The sequence below is a fragment of the Canis lupus genome, chromosome 11, assembly GCF_048164855.1.
Source record: "Canis lupus baileyi chromosome 11, mCanLup2.hap1, whole genome shotgun sequence".
In the NCBI taxonomy this organism is placed as follows: Eukaryota; Metazoa; Chordata; class Mammalia; order Carnivora; family Canidae; genus Canis; species Canis lupus.
The window spans coordinates 56886106-56904465 of NC_132848.1; positions in this window are offsets into that span (position 1 = coordinate 56886106).

An 18360-nucleotide genomic window follows, 5' to 3' on the forward strand; every position below is an offset into this window, starting at 1 on the left:
GGACTTTCCAAAGCCTTCTTTCTTACTTCTTTACTACCGTCTACCCCCTTTGCATTCTCATCCTTAGAATAAGCATATAATAAACTCTCATGGATTGGTTGTTAACCTTTCTTAATGACAGTGAAAGTAGGATAAAATGTTGGAAATACTAGAAAAGTGGAATAATAGTAATTTTGTAATACCTTCCAGTGAGACTTTGTGCTGAATACTTTATATACTACTAGTTCTTTTAATTTTCAGTGATCCAGTAAAACATTATTATCTCTGTATTACAAATAAGGAAATTGAGTCTCAAGAATGTTTACCAACTTGTTACAAGGTCAATAGCTAACATGTGTCAGAACTATAACTTGAACCCAGACTTTGCTGTCTCCAAAGTCCTGGGTTCTTAACCTCTCTACTGCTTCCCCTCTGCAGATCTATAGGGAGTTTAGCTGTCAGATTGATATTAACATGACCCTTCTCTTCTCAATAATTCCTTTCGAATTCCTATTTTTTTATGAAGCCAAGTTTCGTACTTTAATCAGTAAGTATTTACTGAATGCAGACTATATGTCAGGTAGTATTTTAGGCATTTAGAATATTTGTGAAGAAGAGAAATTAGCACCCTGACCTTAGGGATCCTGTGGATTAGGATCCATTAGGGATTTAATGGAAGACAAAATTCAAATAAAAACACAAGCAAAGAAAATTTTTAGAGGTAGCAATTCATATTCTGATGGGATAAAAAGCAATGGAATGTGTCTTGAAGTGTGTATATACAATTGTGAGGGTGGGCTATTTAAGAACATGATGCCATTAGGGAATAACTGCTTATGAAGGAAACATTTGCTCTAAAACCTGAGTGATGAGAAATAGACATCACATCATGGATTGGGCTAAAAGACTAACCAGGTAGAAATTCTGAAACACACCTGGCATGTTTTAGAAACTGACAGAAAGTACGAATCAAAGAAATGAAAACAGAATGGTACAATCTATGGCTGGAGAAGTGGACAAGGGTAAGATCATATGGGATAATGCAGACCCTGAGAAAAAGATGAGATTGTATTTTAAAAGCAAAGAGGAAAATTTAGAAGATATTAAGCAGGATAGTGGCATGATCTAATTTATGCCTGTGAAACAACCACTGCGGCTCTTGGGTGGAGAATGTATTAGGAAGCAATGGACAAGAACAGTTCAGGGAGATCTGTGAAGAAATTCTTAGGGTAATCTGGATTAGAAATCCTGGTAGTGTGGACTAGGCTGATGACAGTGGCACTGGAGAAGAATGGACAGATTCGGGGTACATTTTGAGGGCACTGCCAATAGGTCTTGCTGGTAGATTGGACATAGAAGTTTAAAGGGATAGCAAAGAATTAAGGGTAACTATCAGGCAGCCTGGGTGGTTCAGTGGTTTAGCGCCCCCTTCCGCTCAGGGCATGATCCTGGGGACCTGGGATTGACTCCCACGACCGGTTCCCTGCATAGAGCCTGCTTCTCCCTCTGCCTGTGTCTCTGCCTCTCTCTGTGTGTCTCATGAATAAATAAATAAAATCTTTTTTTTTTTTAAAAAAAAAGGGTAACTATCGTTTAAGGGCAACTCTACAGTTTTGGACTTGAGTGACCAGGGGGATGAATGTGACATTTACAGAAATTTGAACAACTGATCAAGAAGCAAGTTATACAATTGGAGCTTCATTTTAGGATTAAATCCAAATTCTTTAGCGTGGTACCTACCTACGTGTATTTATGTCTAGTTAGGTGCCACCTACATAGCAGTATTTAATAAATGTTTATGGGATTGACATAAGGAAAAGCCAGTGTGCTTACCGAGTTTTTCTCAAACTCAGGTGAAATCATTCACTGAGAAAAGCTTACTGATTCAAGAATTGTATTGCCCTGTTTTTGGAAAAGGTCAATTCTACCCCATTAATCACTAAATAGGCATAATCACTTACACTCTAAATTGTAAAATTGCCTCCTCATAATTCACCAGACTTCTGCAAAACCCCTATTAACCCACTGCAAGAAATATTCCCTTTCTAAGTGAATACAATACTTGTATATCAGCCAGAGCTAAAGAATCCTATTGTCACTTTATGAAAATTAGCTTTCTTTTCCCTTGAGGTAAATTGCAGATTCTTGCAAATAATATAAAATGTGACCTATGTTCCATATAATAAGGGAAATATCTCCAATCATCCAGATTGCTCAACAAGACAGACTTATTTTTTTCACTCATATTTTAATTGCTGTAATGTCAGCCTCAGAGCTCATTAAGTTTTTTAAGGCACCATATCTTGGGTGTAAAATACTTTTATTGAGAAAATGAATTTTTTCCTGCCTTGAGAATAGCTCCCTAATTAGAAAGCACATACCATTAGTGCAAGTATATCACATTAAACATACACTCTGATGAATTGATAATTCATCTCAATCTCAAGTTATAATCATTTTATTACCTTTCTGCAAAAAAGAAACCTCTACTGAAAGGAGAAAAGTACTAAGATATTTTGAAAAAAATAGGACTGTTTGTGGCTCACTGAGGTCTCCTGAATAATCATAGTTGCCTAGATGGCTTATAATAATTTGATAATTTTCCCTGATCCTGTCAGCAGCCAGTCAGCATTTGAACCTACTGCCTCCAACCTCCCACCCTACCAAGACTTTACATAACTGTTTAAAAATTATTTTGCTGTAATCTCAAAATTTTTAAACTGCTTTGAAGAGGCTGCAATAAAAGTTACATCTGTTATCATTAAAATATCCTCCATTTATTCTAGACGTTATGGTGATTATATGAAGAGCATGGTCTCTATCTTACCGCAGACGCTGAATAGCGCCAACAGAGAATAATTGTCTGCTGTTGTCACAGAATCAGCAGTTTAAGGCAGCATATAATACATTAGCTTTCAAATTTTCTTCATTAGAAACTCTCCCAGCTTAATTTACCCAACTGTATGGGGAGGTTAAAGATCTGCTGGTAAAGCACTCATCATTAACAGTGATTATTCATCATCACTCTTGAGTAGGCAAATTCCACTTTTGGAGGTTTTATCTGCTTAAGGAGAATTAATGGGAGCTGAGAAATCACAGGGGGAAGCTCCAAGCCCCAACTTTAATGCTGGGGACTTAAAAATGGAGAGGAACCTAGCAGTCTGTCGCAGGTGGGGAGACTTGTGTCCTTGTCAGAAAACAGAGGCAAGAAGTGAAGCAAGAGTGAGCAAAATGGCCTTATTTTATTGTTCCCCTCTGCTTAACATGCAGGTTTCATCCTGAATTTAAGCCCTTGACCTTCCCTTAAAACAACAACAACAACAACAACAACAAAACATTCACTTTAGAAAACTTGAAAATGTAAATCATAAATCGTCTACAGTTCAGGAATATACTTCACAAGGACCTGAGCCATCCTTTTGAACTGTAATCACCAAGAAAGAGAACACTCCAGTCTCCCATTCTCTCTGGGAAAGTAGGAGCCCCATTCTGATTATCAACAATTAGCAAATAGTATTGGCCTGATTACATTAATCAACCTTCTGTCTACTTTTTTGCAGATTTTTATTTGGAAGATCTTCATAAAAGCCCCAGTCTTAATTAGGATATGGATCTATAATATTCCTCTCTACTCTTTAAGCAGCTGAGAGAAATCGGTAAGGCAAGCGTCAGCCTTTCAAACTGGATCCTATAGACCATTTGCATGAGAATCCCTTGTATAAGTGATGAAATGCAGATTTCTGGACCACTCCAGAAAATTAAGCTAAGCTTAACCTATCTGGGCATGGGGTCTCAGAATCTCTAAAATTTCTCCTTTCTTTTACACACTAAAATCTGAGTATAACAGGGCACAGGAAGTCATTACAGTAAGCCTCCTAATAAAAAAGTAGAATATGAGAAAAGTCTTGAAAATATAGAGTTTGAAACAATGGAAAGGAGAATTTTAATTCTTTTGTGTAGTTAAGGAAGCATTGAGCAGAGGTTTTCAAGATATATTATATTGAAAAAAAAGATATATTGTACTGAGTCAGAAAAGTAATAGTAAATCACTTGATTTCTCTTCCTGTGTGCAGTTTTTCCCATAAAGAACCTCATCTACTGAGAATGTATTGTGCTCTTAACATTTTATGCTGAAGAAATTCCAGAATTTTTCTCACTTGTTCATTAGAACATTCAGTGAGTATGTTTAGCAATGCTGCTTTGTGTATTATTCCGAAGTTCTAGCTGCAACTAAAATATGTTTCTTCTTACTCTAGGCATTGGGTTGTGGGAAACAAGTGCTATAGGAGAAAAATAAAAATACTTTTGTATTTATTTCTCTAAGAGAAAAATTATGCTTATTATTTTAAGTTGTTTTTTAATCCATTGATTTCTGAAACAAGGAAAATGGTGTCCTGAAGATGCTTGAAAATTTCCCCTGGTTAACTGACTCTCAACGAGTGATTTGGTTAATTTTTGGAACCTCTCTGGAAAATGTTTTCTTTCTCTCTTGATTCATTCATCCCTGCATGAAGATAGATAGTAAGATAGAAGATAGATAGTAACTTCTATCTCTTTAAAATCTATTCTGAAAGAAGAAGATCTACTCTATCAACAACTATTCACATTAGACAGTATGGATTTATTTTTTATTTTTCTAGAGAGGGGGGAGAGGGGGAAGGGCAGAAGAAGAAAGAAACCTAGAAAGGCTCCATGTCAAATGCAGAGCCCAAAAGGAGGGCGCACATCTTAGGACCCTGAGTTCATGACCTGAGCCAAAATCAAGAGTCACGGGGATCCCTGTGTGGCTCAGGGGTTTAGCACCAGCCTTCGACCCAGGATGTGATCCTGGAGTCCCAGAATCGAGTCCCACATCAGGCTCCCTGCATGGAGCCTACTTTTCCCTCTGCCTTTGTCTCTGCCTCCCTCTCTGTGTTTCTCATGAATAAATAAATAAAATCTTAAAAAAAAAAAAAAAGGGAAAGGTCATTAAAAAAAAATCAATAGTCAGATGCTTTACTAACTGCTCCTTCCAGGCACCACTAGAAAGTATGAATTTATTATATATCACTTGTTTCTTTCTGAGATTTCCACTTTAGGAAATTTTCCATAATGGAATAAAACATTTTTCATCACTAATAAGTCATTCTGGTAGCAGGAAGCCTTTTCTGGTGCTTCTAAAATTTACCTGTCTCCTACCACACCACCTTCTCTAAAACAAACCTTTCCCTGAGAACAACTGTACATCCCAGGCCCTTCTTGGTACAAAGAAAGTGGCCCCCTCTTGGTAACCAATATGGAAAACCATGAAGGAAAAGAGGCAGAAAACCAGGTAAGGGAAATGATGATAAATAGCCCTCCAGGTTGGAACTTTTCAGTCTTGTTTCCCTATCCTTTCCCCCATTTCCTATCCACTGTCTCAAGATGACATATGTAGATTTGAATGCAGATTTTCCCTGCCAGAGTGTGCATGGGCGGGAGAACTCTGGCATGGAATGTGGGACCCGCAGATTGTCTCTGATCTGAATGAGTTGCCACATATGAAATGCCACACTATACAGAATAGAAAACCAGGAGAAAGCAAGCCCTCTAAAGAGAAGGCCTTCACACACACACACACACACACACACACACACACACAAATCTTCTGATAATTAGCAATAATTGGAGGAATACAGGAAATCATAAGTAGGTTGAATTGCTTTTGTTTTAATGTTCTCCTTGTTTGCATCTGTCCTGGTGTGGAAAGCCCCCCTCTGTGTGTGAAGCTGCACTACAGCCTTCAGTACAATTAAAGCCTCAGTGAGCGTCCGAAGCTTAAAGAGCTCAAACTGAGCCTTTGTTTTTTAGTAGATAAGCAGGGATCTATAACACACAGAGAGATGGGGAAAAACATGGTGGCCTAAGATACTAAGGCCACATGGGAGGCTTCTAGCACCCAGAAGAAAATAGCGTGCATGCTCAGAGAAATGAACTTTGCTGTGCTTACACATTGCCTACATAACTTGGGGCGGGGGGGGGGGGACAGAGGTGGGGGGGTAAAGCTAAAATCAGTTTTGCTGATTCATGTAATAAAATAACATACCTGGAGGCATTATGGTACTCTATGTGACTGTAGGACATGAGGAATAGGATGAGAGATAAGTACTAAGGAAGTGCAGACTGGAGGCTTTTGCAAGATGATCAGAGAAAACAAGAAGACATGGGCTCTGCAGACATACAGGAATAAGAACAGTAATAAAATTTTGCATCAGGACCTGAGAAGTGAAGATGCAGAAGTGGATCAGTGGAAGCCTTCAGGTTTGGCCGAGTCATCCACTTTTTCTTCAATATTCATTGAACAAGTGCTATAGGTCAAGGGTGCTAGAGCCAGAGGCTGCTGAGAATAAGACATGCTTACCATCCACAAGGATAGTAATATGGATGTAGAAACTGTTAATTACATTTAAACGGGATTCAAATCAATAAAAGAATATAGAGTACTACGAGGCCTAGAGGGAATGTGAGAAATGTCAAGAATAGTCAGAAAAGGGACTCCTGGGTGGTTCAGTGGTTGAGCGCCTGCCTTTGGCCTGGGGTGTGATCCTGGAGTCCCGGGATTGAGTCCCACATTGGGCTCCCTGCATGGAGCCTGCTTTTCCCTATGCCTGTGTCTCTGCCTCTCTCTCTCTCTCTCTCTGTCTCTCATGAATAAATAAATAAAATCTTTTTTTAAAAAAAGAAAGAGAAAGAAAGAAGAAAGAAAGAAGAAGAAAGAAAGAAAGAAAGAAAGAAAAAGAAAGAAAGAAAGAAAGAAAGAAAGAAAGAAAGAAAGAAAGAAAGAAAGAAAGAAAGAAGAAAGAAAAAGAAAAATAGTCAGGAAACACTTCCTAGGAAAGGAAACATTTTAGCCAGGGTTTGAAGCACAAATAGGGATTTTCCAGGCAAAGAAACAGAGAAATAGCAGTTCAGATTGAGGAAACAGCTCAGCAAGGGTATGTAGTATATGAGAATTATTTTGTGTAGGTAACACTGAATATTTCATTTATGGGGAAAAGACAGAAATGGATTGAGAGAAAAATAGGGAAGAAGAAGAGGCAGATTAGCAGATAACTGGGAGGCCAAGGGAGGTCTGGAGTTCTGCACTCTGACAAGTGTCGGCAAAAGTGATAGATGGAGGATGTGGACGTACAAGTCAGACGGTCAAGGAACAACACCAGCCGGGTGAAATCTGAGGTGAACATCATTCTGAAATGTAGCTCTGGGCCATCAAATAATTCTTTGATATTCACCAATACTCCAAATCACAGATACTAAATCCAGGGAGTTAAAAAGCAAATTCCTGCATATATGTACGTGGAAAAGATAACTTAAGAATGGGTTCACCAAAAAAAAAAAAAAAAAAAAGAATGGGTTCACCAAATCATCAAAATCTATTGAGCTTTTATTATGTGCATGGCAAGATACTACACACAATTAGTTTGGTGAAGTATCAATAGAGAACTTATAATCAAGCAAGGAAGAAGTTTGTGCATTTCGATTATTTTAAGAGACCAGAGCACACAGGCTAGTGTGCCTAAGGTACACTGAGGGCCTGTTAGGCACAAGGCAGTGGGTCAAATGTTTGTTTGGACTTTCCACAATGAGTGAAGTAGGGATATTGTCTAATTTAAAAATGAAAAATATGCTTTAAAGGCCTATAAAACCTCTCCAAGGACACCCAGAGAGTTTTTTGTGTCAGAGCCAAAATGAATTCAATTTACCTGATACTAACTTGCCTTTATTTTCTAATGTGAACTGTCTCAAATCAAGTAGAATATAAGTATTTGCAAGATAAAGAAGAAACCGAAATTTTTCTTAAGCTCCTTTCTTTTTAAAGAGGGCTGTGAGGACTTTTCAGGAAAAGTGCAAAGTGCAAGTTCAGGTGCAAAGATTTATGTAAAGAAAGGCTATTTAACTGTCTGCCCAAACCCTCAAATGGAGGCTTATACCAAACCTAAGTGTTACATTTATACTAGGCCACCAATAAGACTAGAATTCATTTCTGATGTGGACACATTCTTTCCTCATCAAAAAATTACAGAGAAATCAAGCAGAAAGTTGCTTGTTAACAAAAGCTGTGAGGTGGATGAGGCTCTAAATGTCTATCTAAAATACTATCAAGATAAATTACATTCAAATTGCATTCATCCAGCCAGGAATTCTAAATCACCTTGCTATAAACTATCATATTTAAGCACTGTGCTAGGTCTTGAAGGACAACTTGAAATCAAAAGATCAAACATCACAGTCACTCTCCTCAGAAGCTCTCAGTTTGCTTGCAGAGGCGGCCAAGAAATGACCATTTCATTATGGATACTCCTGGAAAAGCCCTTTACTCAAGGTGGGATCAGGTGGGGAAAGCTACAGAGACCGCCTGGAGTATGCAACACCTGAATTACATCATGAATAATAACCAGAAATTCTGGGAAGGAGGAAGAAGGGGTATAAGAGGAAAGGGAGTATTCAGACAGAAAAAAAGCAACTCAGCTCAGGACCTGGAGCAAAAAATAGCTTGAAATTTGTAGTTCAAGTAGTTCATCTTGGCTGGAGCCCAGTCTAAGTGTAGTGGTGGGTGCAGAAATGTGAGTCTGGGTTAGACAACAAAGAACACGTTGCATTCATTACATGGTGGTATATTTGTGGGAGGAAAGCAGCATTAACTTTGCAGATAAGGGGTTCCTTTATTTTTTAGAGCCAATTTTTCCCTTGAGTTTTTTTTTTTTTTTTTTTTGTCATGGTGTTATTTGTATATATTAATGTTGGTCATTCAAGTTTTATATTTCTCCAGTTATTGTGTTAATGCTGTGTTTCTGGTGTTTTGTCTGCAATATTTCCTTTTCAAATAAGTTTTTATATGGATTGATTCACAGTTGTTGATAATAGCCTTTTTTATTCACTGTGGTTAAATCACTTTTTTCGTTATAATGTTGATATTTGTGACAAAATCCTTTGTGGCTTTTTGTTGTTTTAAGATTTCATAACATAATGTCTAGATGTAGGTGGTTTTTAAATTTATTACTCTTTGCTACATTGAGTATAAATTTTGGCTTTTAAAAAATGAGTTCTAGAAAGTTTTCAGCCATTGTCTCATTTTATTCTAAAACTTTGATTAGATGTTTCATAGACCTTTTTACTCTATCATCGCTCCTGTCTCTTTCATAGTTTTCACATTTTGTTTTTCTATGCTGACTTTTGGGTAATTTCTTAAATAAGTCTTAAAATTTTCTAACACTTTCTTTGGTTTTCTTCAGTCTACCATTTAACATATTAATTAAATTAACATGACTTTAAATTATAATTTTCATTTCTAGGTTTTTTTTTTTGTTTTCAAAACTGTTTTGGAGATCTTTTATAGTTTTATTGCTCATTCTTATTTCAGGCCCCTATTTCTTGGGATGTATGAAAAATTAGTTTTTAAGTATGTGATGTATCTATTATCTGAGTTTTTACAGTTTTTATTGTAATGGCTGTGGTTTCCACTTGTTTTTGCTCTTAGCTTATTTCCTTATGAGTTTTGTGATTATTGACTGTGTTTATATTTCTAGAATATATTGGTTGGGATCTTTAGATACCTAAAGCAAAAGCTGGTACCCTAAAATGTATTTTCTACTATTTTTAACCAGCACTTCAGAGTATTGTCCTTCTGGAATCAACTTGAATTAAACTCTGGGACTAAAGGTTTCTGCTGTCGAGGATCATAAGGACTAGCTATGGTTTTGTATTTTGAGAGGAGGTTTTTGTTTTTGTTTTTCCTAACCCAATGCTAAGATTTGAGACAGGTTTTTTTCATACTTCTTCTACCTTAAGGAAAGCCATGGATTTATTTCTGGTCATTCATTATTCTGATAGGTATTTTAGGGTACCAATTAAATGTAGGGTACCAATTAATGTACCAATTAAATGATCTTCTGTTAGTCTCTCCACTTAAGGAGGCTCCTAAACTAATTCTCTTTGCATTTGAAACTCTTTACCTCTGCTCAAAGAGCATGGAAGATAAAAGTCAGTAGGCGTTGGCAAGGACTCTGAAAAGCAATGGCCAACTCCAGTGCTCTGATTACCTCTGTGGGTTCTGTTTTTACTAAAATTTTGGTCTCAGAGGACTCTTTTTATTCTTGGAGACCAGTAAATGCACTTAAAAATAAGCTTTAAAAACATTTTATTCCAGATATTTTAAGTTCTCAAGGGAGCATTATTAGGGTGCCTAGCCCAATATATTGCCATCATTGAACCACATGTCTTTTTATTTGTGGGTAGTTGGTAGACTTTTTTGGTTTGGTACAGTTGGCATTGTCAGAATTCCCATTTTCTTTAATGCATTAACACGTGATTAAAATGTTACTCATCAGAAAGAAAACGTCATCATCTTCCTTTTCATTTCTTGTAGTTGATGAATATTGTAATATCAAACTGAGACTAGAAATAAGGGAAAGAAGGCAGGATTATGATAATAAAGTGGGAGAGTTAGGTTTTTGTTTCAAGGAGTCTAAGAATAAATCTCACGGACAAAGGTGAATGAGTAAAGTGATAGAAGTCTATTAAACAAGGATATAGAAAAAGCTCTCAGGAGTGAGAGGGGTCCCAACAGGGTTGCCACTGGTGGCTTATGGGGGTTTATGGGGTTGGTCTTTCATTGAAAGCCAACCAGGGAACCTAAATCCTTTTAACATATCTATTGATACCACCAATGACCAAGGATGAGTGTCAACACCTTAAATGGCTTACTTCCTTTTTAGGGTCTGGTAATTCTTTGTTGGTCACAAGAAACTATTATAACAAGACCCCACTTCTGACACCTAGGAGAGGATGGTCTGGTTTATTTATCTCTGGTTTCCTTTCATTTCCACATTTTTGGGATCTTTGTGAGCCTGATTCCATGGCCCCCTACCTAGCCCTTCCTGTCCCTTACTCAATAACAGGTAGAAAAGTTGGCTTATATTGAAAGGGGGGGGAAGAAATAAACTCTCACATGGAGCTATTGCTCATTGAATACTCCTATAACAGAAAAGCATCTAATTAAGCTGAATATCTGAATATCTTCAGATATTCCAATAATGGTTTTCTGGCAAATAAAGAAGTTGTTGGTTGTCAGCTTTTAGAATGATGGAAGAAACCTAAGATGAAAAAGAATGGGTCAGGTCTCATTCTAGTGACCTGTCATCCATGTAGATCCTGCATCTGTAGTGTGATTTCATAATGCAGGAGCAGTGGGCAGAAAGGTGGAGCCTTTCTGTTACATGGATGAGCCAATATGCCACAATCTCCAACTGGAAAATTAAAGTCGTTCAATTCAGCCATTTGACCCTGTGGATTCAACAGAATCAATTCAAAGCAAAATGATGCCATTATTGCTGACATTGTAGAGGCCCAGCAGAACTAATGGAGGGAGGGGGTAAGAAATGCACCTCCTTAGAATTGCAAATTAAATATGTATGTAATATCCCCCACCTTTACTTTACCTCCTCCTCAAATCTGGCTCAGGGGATATTTGCAAAACACAGATTTGACAAGTGAAACATAAATAACCTATTTAGTTTCTTGGTAGCTAAATATATTTTTGTTGTTAACCTAGAGAGATGGCAAAAGAGAAAATCAACTATTTAAGTACCCTGTGGGTAGCCTGCTCAGGAAAATGACAAAACAAAATAAATGGCCGTTTTCATATTGCTCCCTAGTGCAGCTAGAAAGGAATGGTATTATTTCTTGAGTCTGACATCTATACTGGATTTCCAGATTGCTAGATTTTATGTGTATTTCCAAGTGTTATGTTTTTTTGCAATGTTCTTTGGAAAATTAACCAAAAAAAGACAAAGATTCACAAAATCTGTTTCAAACAAGTGGCCTATGGGAGAAAAAAGACAATATATTTGAAGAATTAAAACTGTAATCATCACAGATGTTTTTTAAACAGTGTTACATGGAACTGTTTTCTTAAAATAGCATATATCTGGATCAGTTATATAGTTAATAGCTAATAAAATGAATTTTCATTAAGTTCCAATTCCCTGTAGAACAGAATATATTTGCAGACAGCAATCATAGAAAATAGTGGGATAGTTTTCCTATTACAAAGTGATTTCATCTCTAAGGAAATCCAATGGCATCAGTGGCCTTGTGGTAGCTAGCCTATTCTTTCCTGGTTGGAGGATTTTAAAGTCCTCTGTCACTAAATTATTAAAGACTCCAATAATTGCAGAAATTTTTAAGCCCAAATAAAACACTAGGTCTGTTTTTAGAAGAATGTTTTTATTACAGGTTTATTTGATTTGCTTACATAAAGATTAGTAAGATCTACCTTATCAGTGCAAACTTTTATGGTTCAAACACTGAATATACCTTGAAGTCAAATTGTAAGAAATAGAACATGGTGCTAAACACAAAGTATAAAAAAACTGGTTTTTAGTTGTAGTTCCTCAACTAGCAAGTTGTGCAATCTCTCAATTTTCAGGACTATTCTGGACTTGAACTTCTTGAACTATGAATGGAGGAGATTCCTCCAAAGGCCTATACTCATCTAAACTTGGTAAGGCTTAACAAAATGTTACTAGGATGATTCAGTTGCAAAAGACAGAAACCCATATTAATGTGGTTTTTACTGAAAAGGGAATTGATTTACTGGTTAACTTGGCTAAAGATTCAGCGGTAGACCAGTTCCAGGGGTGGCTGGATCCAAGGTCTTCACTGAGGACTTCAATTTTTCCTTGCCTGTTTCTTACTTTGCAAATGCTTTCCTTTGCTTCTTCTTCAGGCCGGGTATTTTCATGAGTTAATTATGAAGTTCCAGATTTAATCATCCTACGAGTAACAATGCCAGAGAAAGAAAACATCTTCTAATGCTCCAACAAAATCCTAGAATTAATACTGATTTATCTGACTTGGGTCTTGTGTCCACCCCTGTCCTGTGGCCAAGGAAATAAAATTCTCTAATTCCTTAAGCGTGGGTTATATCTCTGCCCTTAAGTTGAGGAGAGAGAAATGCTCCTTCTTTTCAAACCACATGAACAGGATTATGTGGCTCCTATAAAAGAAAATTGAGGCTCTGTTACGGAGATGGAAAGGGAAAAGGTATACCTAGAAAGCAAAACAGATTCTCAGCACAGATGTTCCTTATTTGATAGAAAAATCAATCCTACTCATTTTTTATTGTTTGAACATTGAAATTATATTTGCTATGTTTCTGCACCTTAATTTTTTTAAACAGTACATATAGAAGGAATTATATACAGTTTTAAAAATCAGCATTTTGTAAACCTCAATGTAGTAATATCTTCAATAATCATCAGCATAAGCTAAAAGAAATTTAGCTACAAAATGCCATGTGAAAATTGAACTGGATCTTGGATTTTTCTTTAAAAAATGCTACAAAGTAGGACGCCTAGGTGGTTCAGTGGTTGAGCCTCTGCCTTTGGCTCAGGTCGTGATCCCTGGATCGTGGGATCCAGTCCCCCATTGGGGTCACCACAGGGAGCCTGCTTCTCCTTCTCCCCATGTCTCCGCCTCGCTCTCCGTGTTTCTAGTGAATAAAATATTTTAAAAGAATGCTACAAAGTTATTTTGGGGGCTAATAGGGAAAATTTAATATGGGCTATATGTTAGTGATATTGGTGATGATGTTTTGATACTGATGTTTAGTTATTGGGGAGCATAGCTCTCTTAGGGTATCTATACTGAAACATTTTGGAGTGGGTGGCTAGGATCTACAACATACTTGAAATAGTTAAGTAGAATAAACACAACACATATACTACTGTGTATATGTATGCACATATGTATCTATATGTAGATATGTATGCTTATATCAACTAAAGATATAAAAGAAAAAATCTATTTCATTTTTTAAACAACTAGGAATTGTGTTAACAATAAACATTAATACACAATGGGGTGGCTTTCTGAGTCATATCAATCTAGTCTTTATATCATTTTTTATTCTTCTATCCCATCATATTCCCTCAGCCAAAGAAAAATAGTACTGAGAGATCACTGTTCATGTCTGAAGACTCTGTTGTCAATTCATACCCATATCTTAGCCCTGCCAGTTACTATTAATAAGTTGTGAGTTATTTGCAGCTTCTATTCGATGAATGGTTCCAGAAGAATCAGTGAAATTTGGAATGATCCCTTTGCTGCTATGTAACACTAATATTTATTTTCTGAGCATTTGCTATATGACAGCATAATGTTAGATGATCTAATACCCCAAAGAAACCTATGATTTAAATAAGAATTACTGCCCCAATCCCTCCCCTAGTCAAATCACCATCATCTGTCTCTTGCCTGAATTGCTACTCTAGGCTCCCAATTGCTTCCAATATTGTTTCCATTGAAATGATCCTCTCCACAGTAATTAGAAGGGCATTCCGTAGGTCAGGGATGGGGATTTCTTTCTGTAGTCAGAAAATTCTGAGCTTTGGTCAATGCCTGGCATATTGATGGTGCTAAGTAAATACTGATTGAATGGATGGATGCCACTTAACTCTTTCAAAAAAAATTTAAAATATTTTATTTATTCATAAGAGGCACAGAAAGAGAGGCAGAGACTTAGGCAGAGGGAGAAGCAGGCTCTCTGTGTGAGCTGATGCAGGACTCCATCCCAGGATCACAACCTGAGCCAAAGGCAGATCTGCTCAACCACTGAACCACCCAGGCGCCCCTTATCAAACATTTTAATGGTTTACCTTTGTGCTTAATATGTATAAGCCCTGACCGTGGTTCACCATGCCTTCCATTAGGTTTTTTTTTCTTTTCTTTGCCTCTTTCTTCTGTAGTATGCTCTATTTAATTCATACTAGCTTTCTCTATTCAACCACACTAAATTTGTTGCTACCTTTGTTTTTCATAATTTTGGTGGGGAAGGGAGTGTGTTTCCTCTACTTGAAATGATCTGCCTCCAGATTTTCCATTATTTGGCTCTGTCTTTTCATACACATCTCAAGTCAAATGGCTCTTCCTTTTTATTAATTAAAGATTTTATTATTTATTCATGAGAGAGAGAGACAGAGAGAGAGACAGGCAGAGGGAGAAGCAGGCTCCATGCAGGGTAAAGGGCTCTTCCTTACAGAAGCCTTCTTGACTGCCACCCAATCTTAATTAATGCCTCTAGCTAGACACTGTTGATTACATCACCCCCATTTGTTTTCTTCATAGCTCTAATGAATGCACTTATTTTGAATGAAGAAATCATGGCATATAGAGGTCAATAGAACATATTTGTAATGATTTGAACCCAAATATATGTTGTTAAATTTTATGCATATTCATTTTCTATATGAATTAACTCTTGTGTTCCAACCAAAGCAAAACTTGGGCACATTAACAATTGAGTATACTGATTCTGTTTATCAGAATACTTTATACCCTCAGTTGTAGATTAAAGTAGAACAACCGAAGAGAAAAATAGTCTTAGCTTTGTTCCATTGAATTAACAGTTCTTAAACTTTTTCTGATGTTTCAGGCTGTTCTAGTCTATACCTTCTTTTGTTTTCTCTTGGAAACAGAAACCAAAAACAGTAATTAACATTCATTCTAGAACTTTAGTTGCAATGGATAACTCCTGAGCAAAATTCCATTTAGAGATAGACCAAGCAAGTCCCACAAAAATCCTGTCAGGCCACATGTGTTTGAGTACTTTCTTTTTCCTATTACTTGAGATATATGAAATTACACAAATGTGCCATTAAGTAGAAAGCATTAGAGTTTTTTTTTTTTCTTCACACAAATAAAGTGAGTTTATGCGGTAAATCAAAGATCTAAAGTTCCAACATCTGCCACACTTCAAAATCTTTTGACCCACACTGATTCATAATAAATTTAAAATAGTCCAAGGAGAGAGGCATGTCAGAATATCCCTCTTTTACAGATTAAGCCATTAAGGCACAGCATAGTAAGAAAGCTACCCAGGGAACACATCTATGTGGTTATGGACAACAAATAGGCCAGTCAGAGCTGGAAATTAAGTGTCTTGATTCCTTATTTGGGATTATTTCTTTCTTGTGAGATCGATAATAGTACCAATAAGAAAATGTAGAAAAAAAATTATAACAAGTAAGAGTATTTTAAAAAGTGAAAGAAAACAAAATCAGACTTTAAAAGTTTTAGAACATCAATATTTTGAATGAGATGCAGAGAGAAAAAATTTCATTGTTTTTAAGTACCTAAAATGAACATTAGAAGTAGCCATATTATTTGAAAAGCCATTGAGGCAGAATGCTTATTGGAGTAAAGGCCTGTATTAAACGTCCCTTTTAACATTTATGAAAACTTTACCCTTCCCGAACATCAGCTAAAGTATCTTTTTCTTGCTTCACTGAAATCAGAATTTAGACCTATGTGATAATTGAGTCTGAATAGCAGTAAATTTTACTCAGTTTGAGTCTTCTTACAAATGATATATGTGGATGAAAACGTATAAATTCAGATAATTATCTACATAGTTTTTCCTTCATAACTGTTAAACTCTCTGATGAAGATAATAATGAATAATAAGATGAATTTATAAGTTAGAATCCCTTTAAGAAACATGTGGCACAAATGACCATTAATCAAAAAAGATTATCTTCAAGGGTGTAAGGTACAAGGTAGCCTTCTTCCAATCTCCATCTGGAACTCCTTGTTAAGGGACCCAAACCTGAAGCTAGATACAAAACCAGTTTCTGAGGGCAATGAGCAGGGTGAAATAGACTTGGAGATGCAGAGCAGAAGTGTCCAGCAGAGTGATACTGGCAATGACAATGATGATGATAAAGCTAATGTTTATTGAGTAGTTGACATCTATCTACATCTCTACATACCATTTCACATCGTTCAACTCTATCCTTACAAATACCCAAGAAGTCAGTATTCCACCTTACAGGTGAAAAAATTAAACTATTGAGAAATTACTTGATATCTGGTGAATTTAATATAGATGTATTTGTGATGATCCTCTTCCTTAGGATAGAGACTCCATGAGGAAAGAAGAAACAAATGTCACTCTGACAGCATGAATTCCCCACAGAATATCGTTATGATTATTTTGGAAAAAGTCAAAACAGTACTGATGTATGTATTGAATATATATTTTGATTTAAAATATGCAATAAAGTACAGATAATTTTTTATAGATAGCTAGACCTAAGAAGAAGAATGTTCTGATATCAAAATTTGCCAAATGTTGTCTTACTGGATAAATCCAGCAAGTAAGCCAACAATGATAAGTCAGCCTACTGCCAGTCTTCTAGTTAAACCTTAGGAGGAGAAAAAACAAGAAGATACAATTGTTGGAAATAGCAACTTTAGAGTAAGTGAACCAGTAAGAAGCTAACCTTTTTCAGGCTTCTCGAGACCTGAGACATAACCCTTTTATACTGGCTCTCCTAGAATAGGAAAAAAGAAGGATCCACATAATGGACTCCTCCTTTGTTAAGTCATGGACACCACCATGTTTAGCCTGACCAAGACCATGGATGTGATGATAAGTGGGGGGAAAGCAGGGAATGGGTAATTGTTTTTGTTTTCTTTCTTGCTTGGAATATTGAACAAACTGGCTTTCCCTACTCATTTTGTTAGTGACTTAGAATAAACAAGACTCAAATTGAACCATATTTGGAGGGCTAGAAAAGATCTGGATAAGATAGCACAGAAAACTTTTTTTGTGGCAGTTTCCTAGGACCATTAGATACTAAATATTGAAAATGGATCTTGTACCCACATGTGCTATCAAAGTCCATCTCCTTGCTACTTTTACTATTGTTCTCCTAACTTTCTTCTGCATCTACATGAGGAAAACAAAGTGCAATTAACAACAAATTGCTGGTTTTCATATATTGTGAAAACTGGTTACTCTGTTTCCCATTCTACCATGTTCTTTAAGGATATTATAAAATGGGTATGAAAAATAACCCCATGGGGCATGAAAGTGAGTGACTTAGAATGGAGAAGTGTAAAAACAATCTTATCTAAGATAGTTGGCACAAACTCCCTTCTCTGGAGACTTTAACATAGGCCTCTTTAAAGTTTATATAAGTTGCTTATATAAATGTAGTAGTATCATATTTGACCAGAAAGTATGAATAATGCAGACATCCCCAAGTCCTTCAAGCCTGATACTCAAGGACTGTGAAGATTCATGACTCAAAATTAACAAAACCATATCCACATTGGCTGTACCCATGCCAGCCTAGATATTGCCTCTGTAGGTTTTACTTCTCTATGGAATGGGTATAGAAATCTGGAGGGATTTTCTGGAGATTGATAAAGTAACTTGTAGAAAGTACTCTTAAATCTCCACAGGTTCTTATAATCAATTCATTTTTCTATAATTTATTTTACCAACTGAAAATTTGCAGGCCATATCACCACAAAAATATCTGGTCTAGTTTGGTACTTGAGAGATGGAAGTGTCTT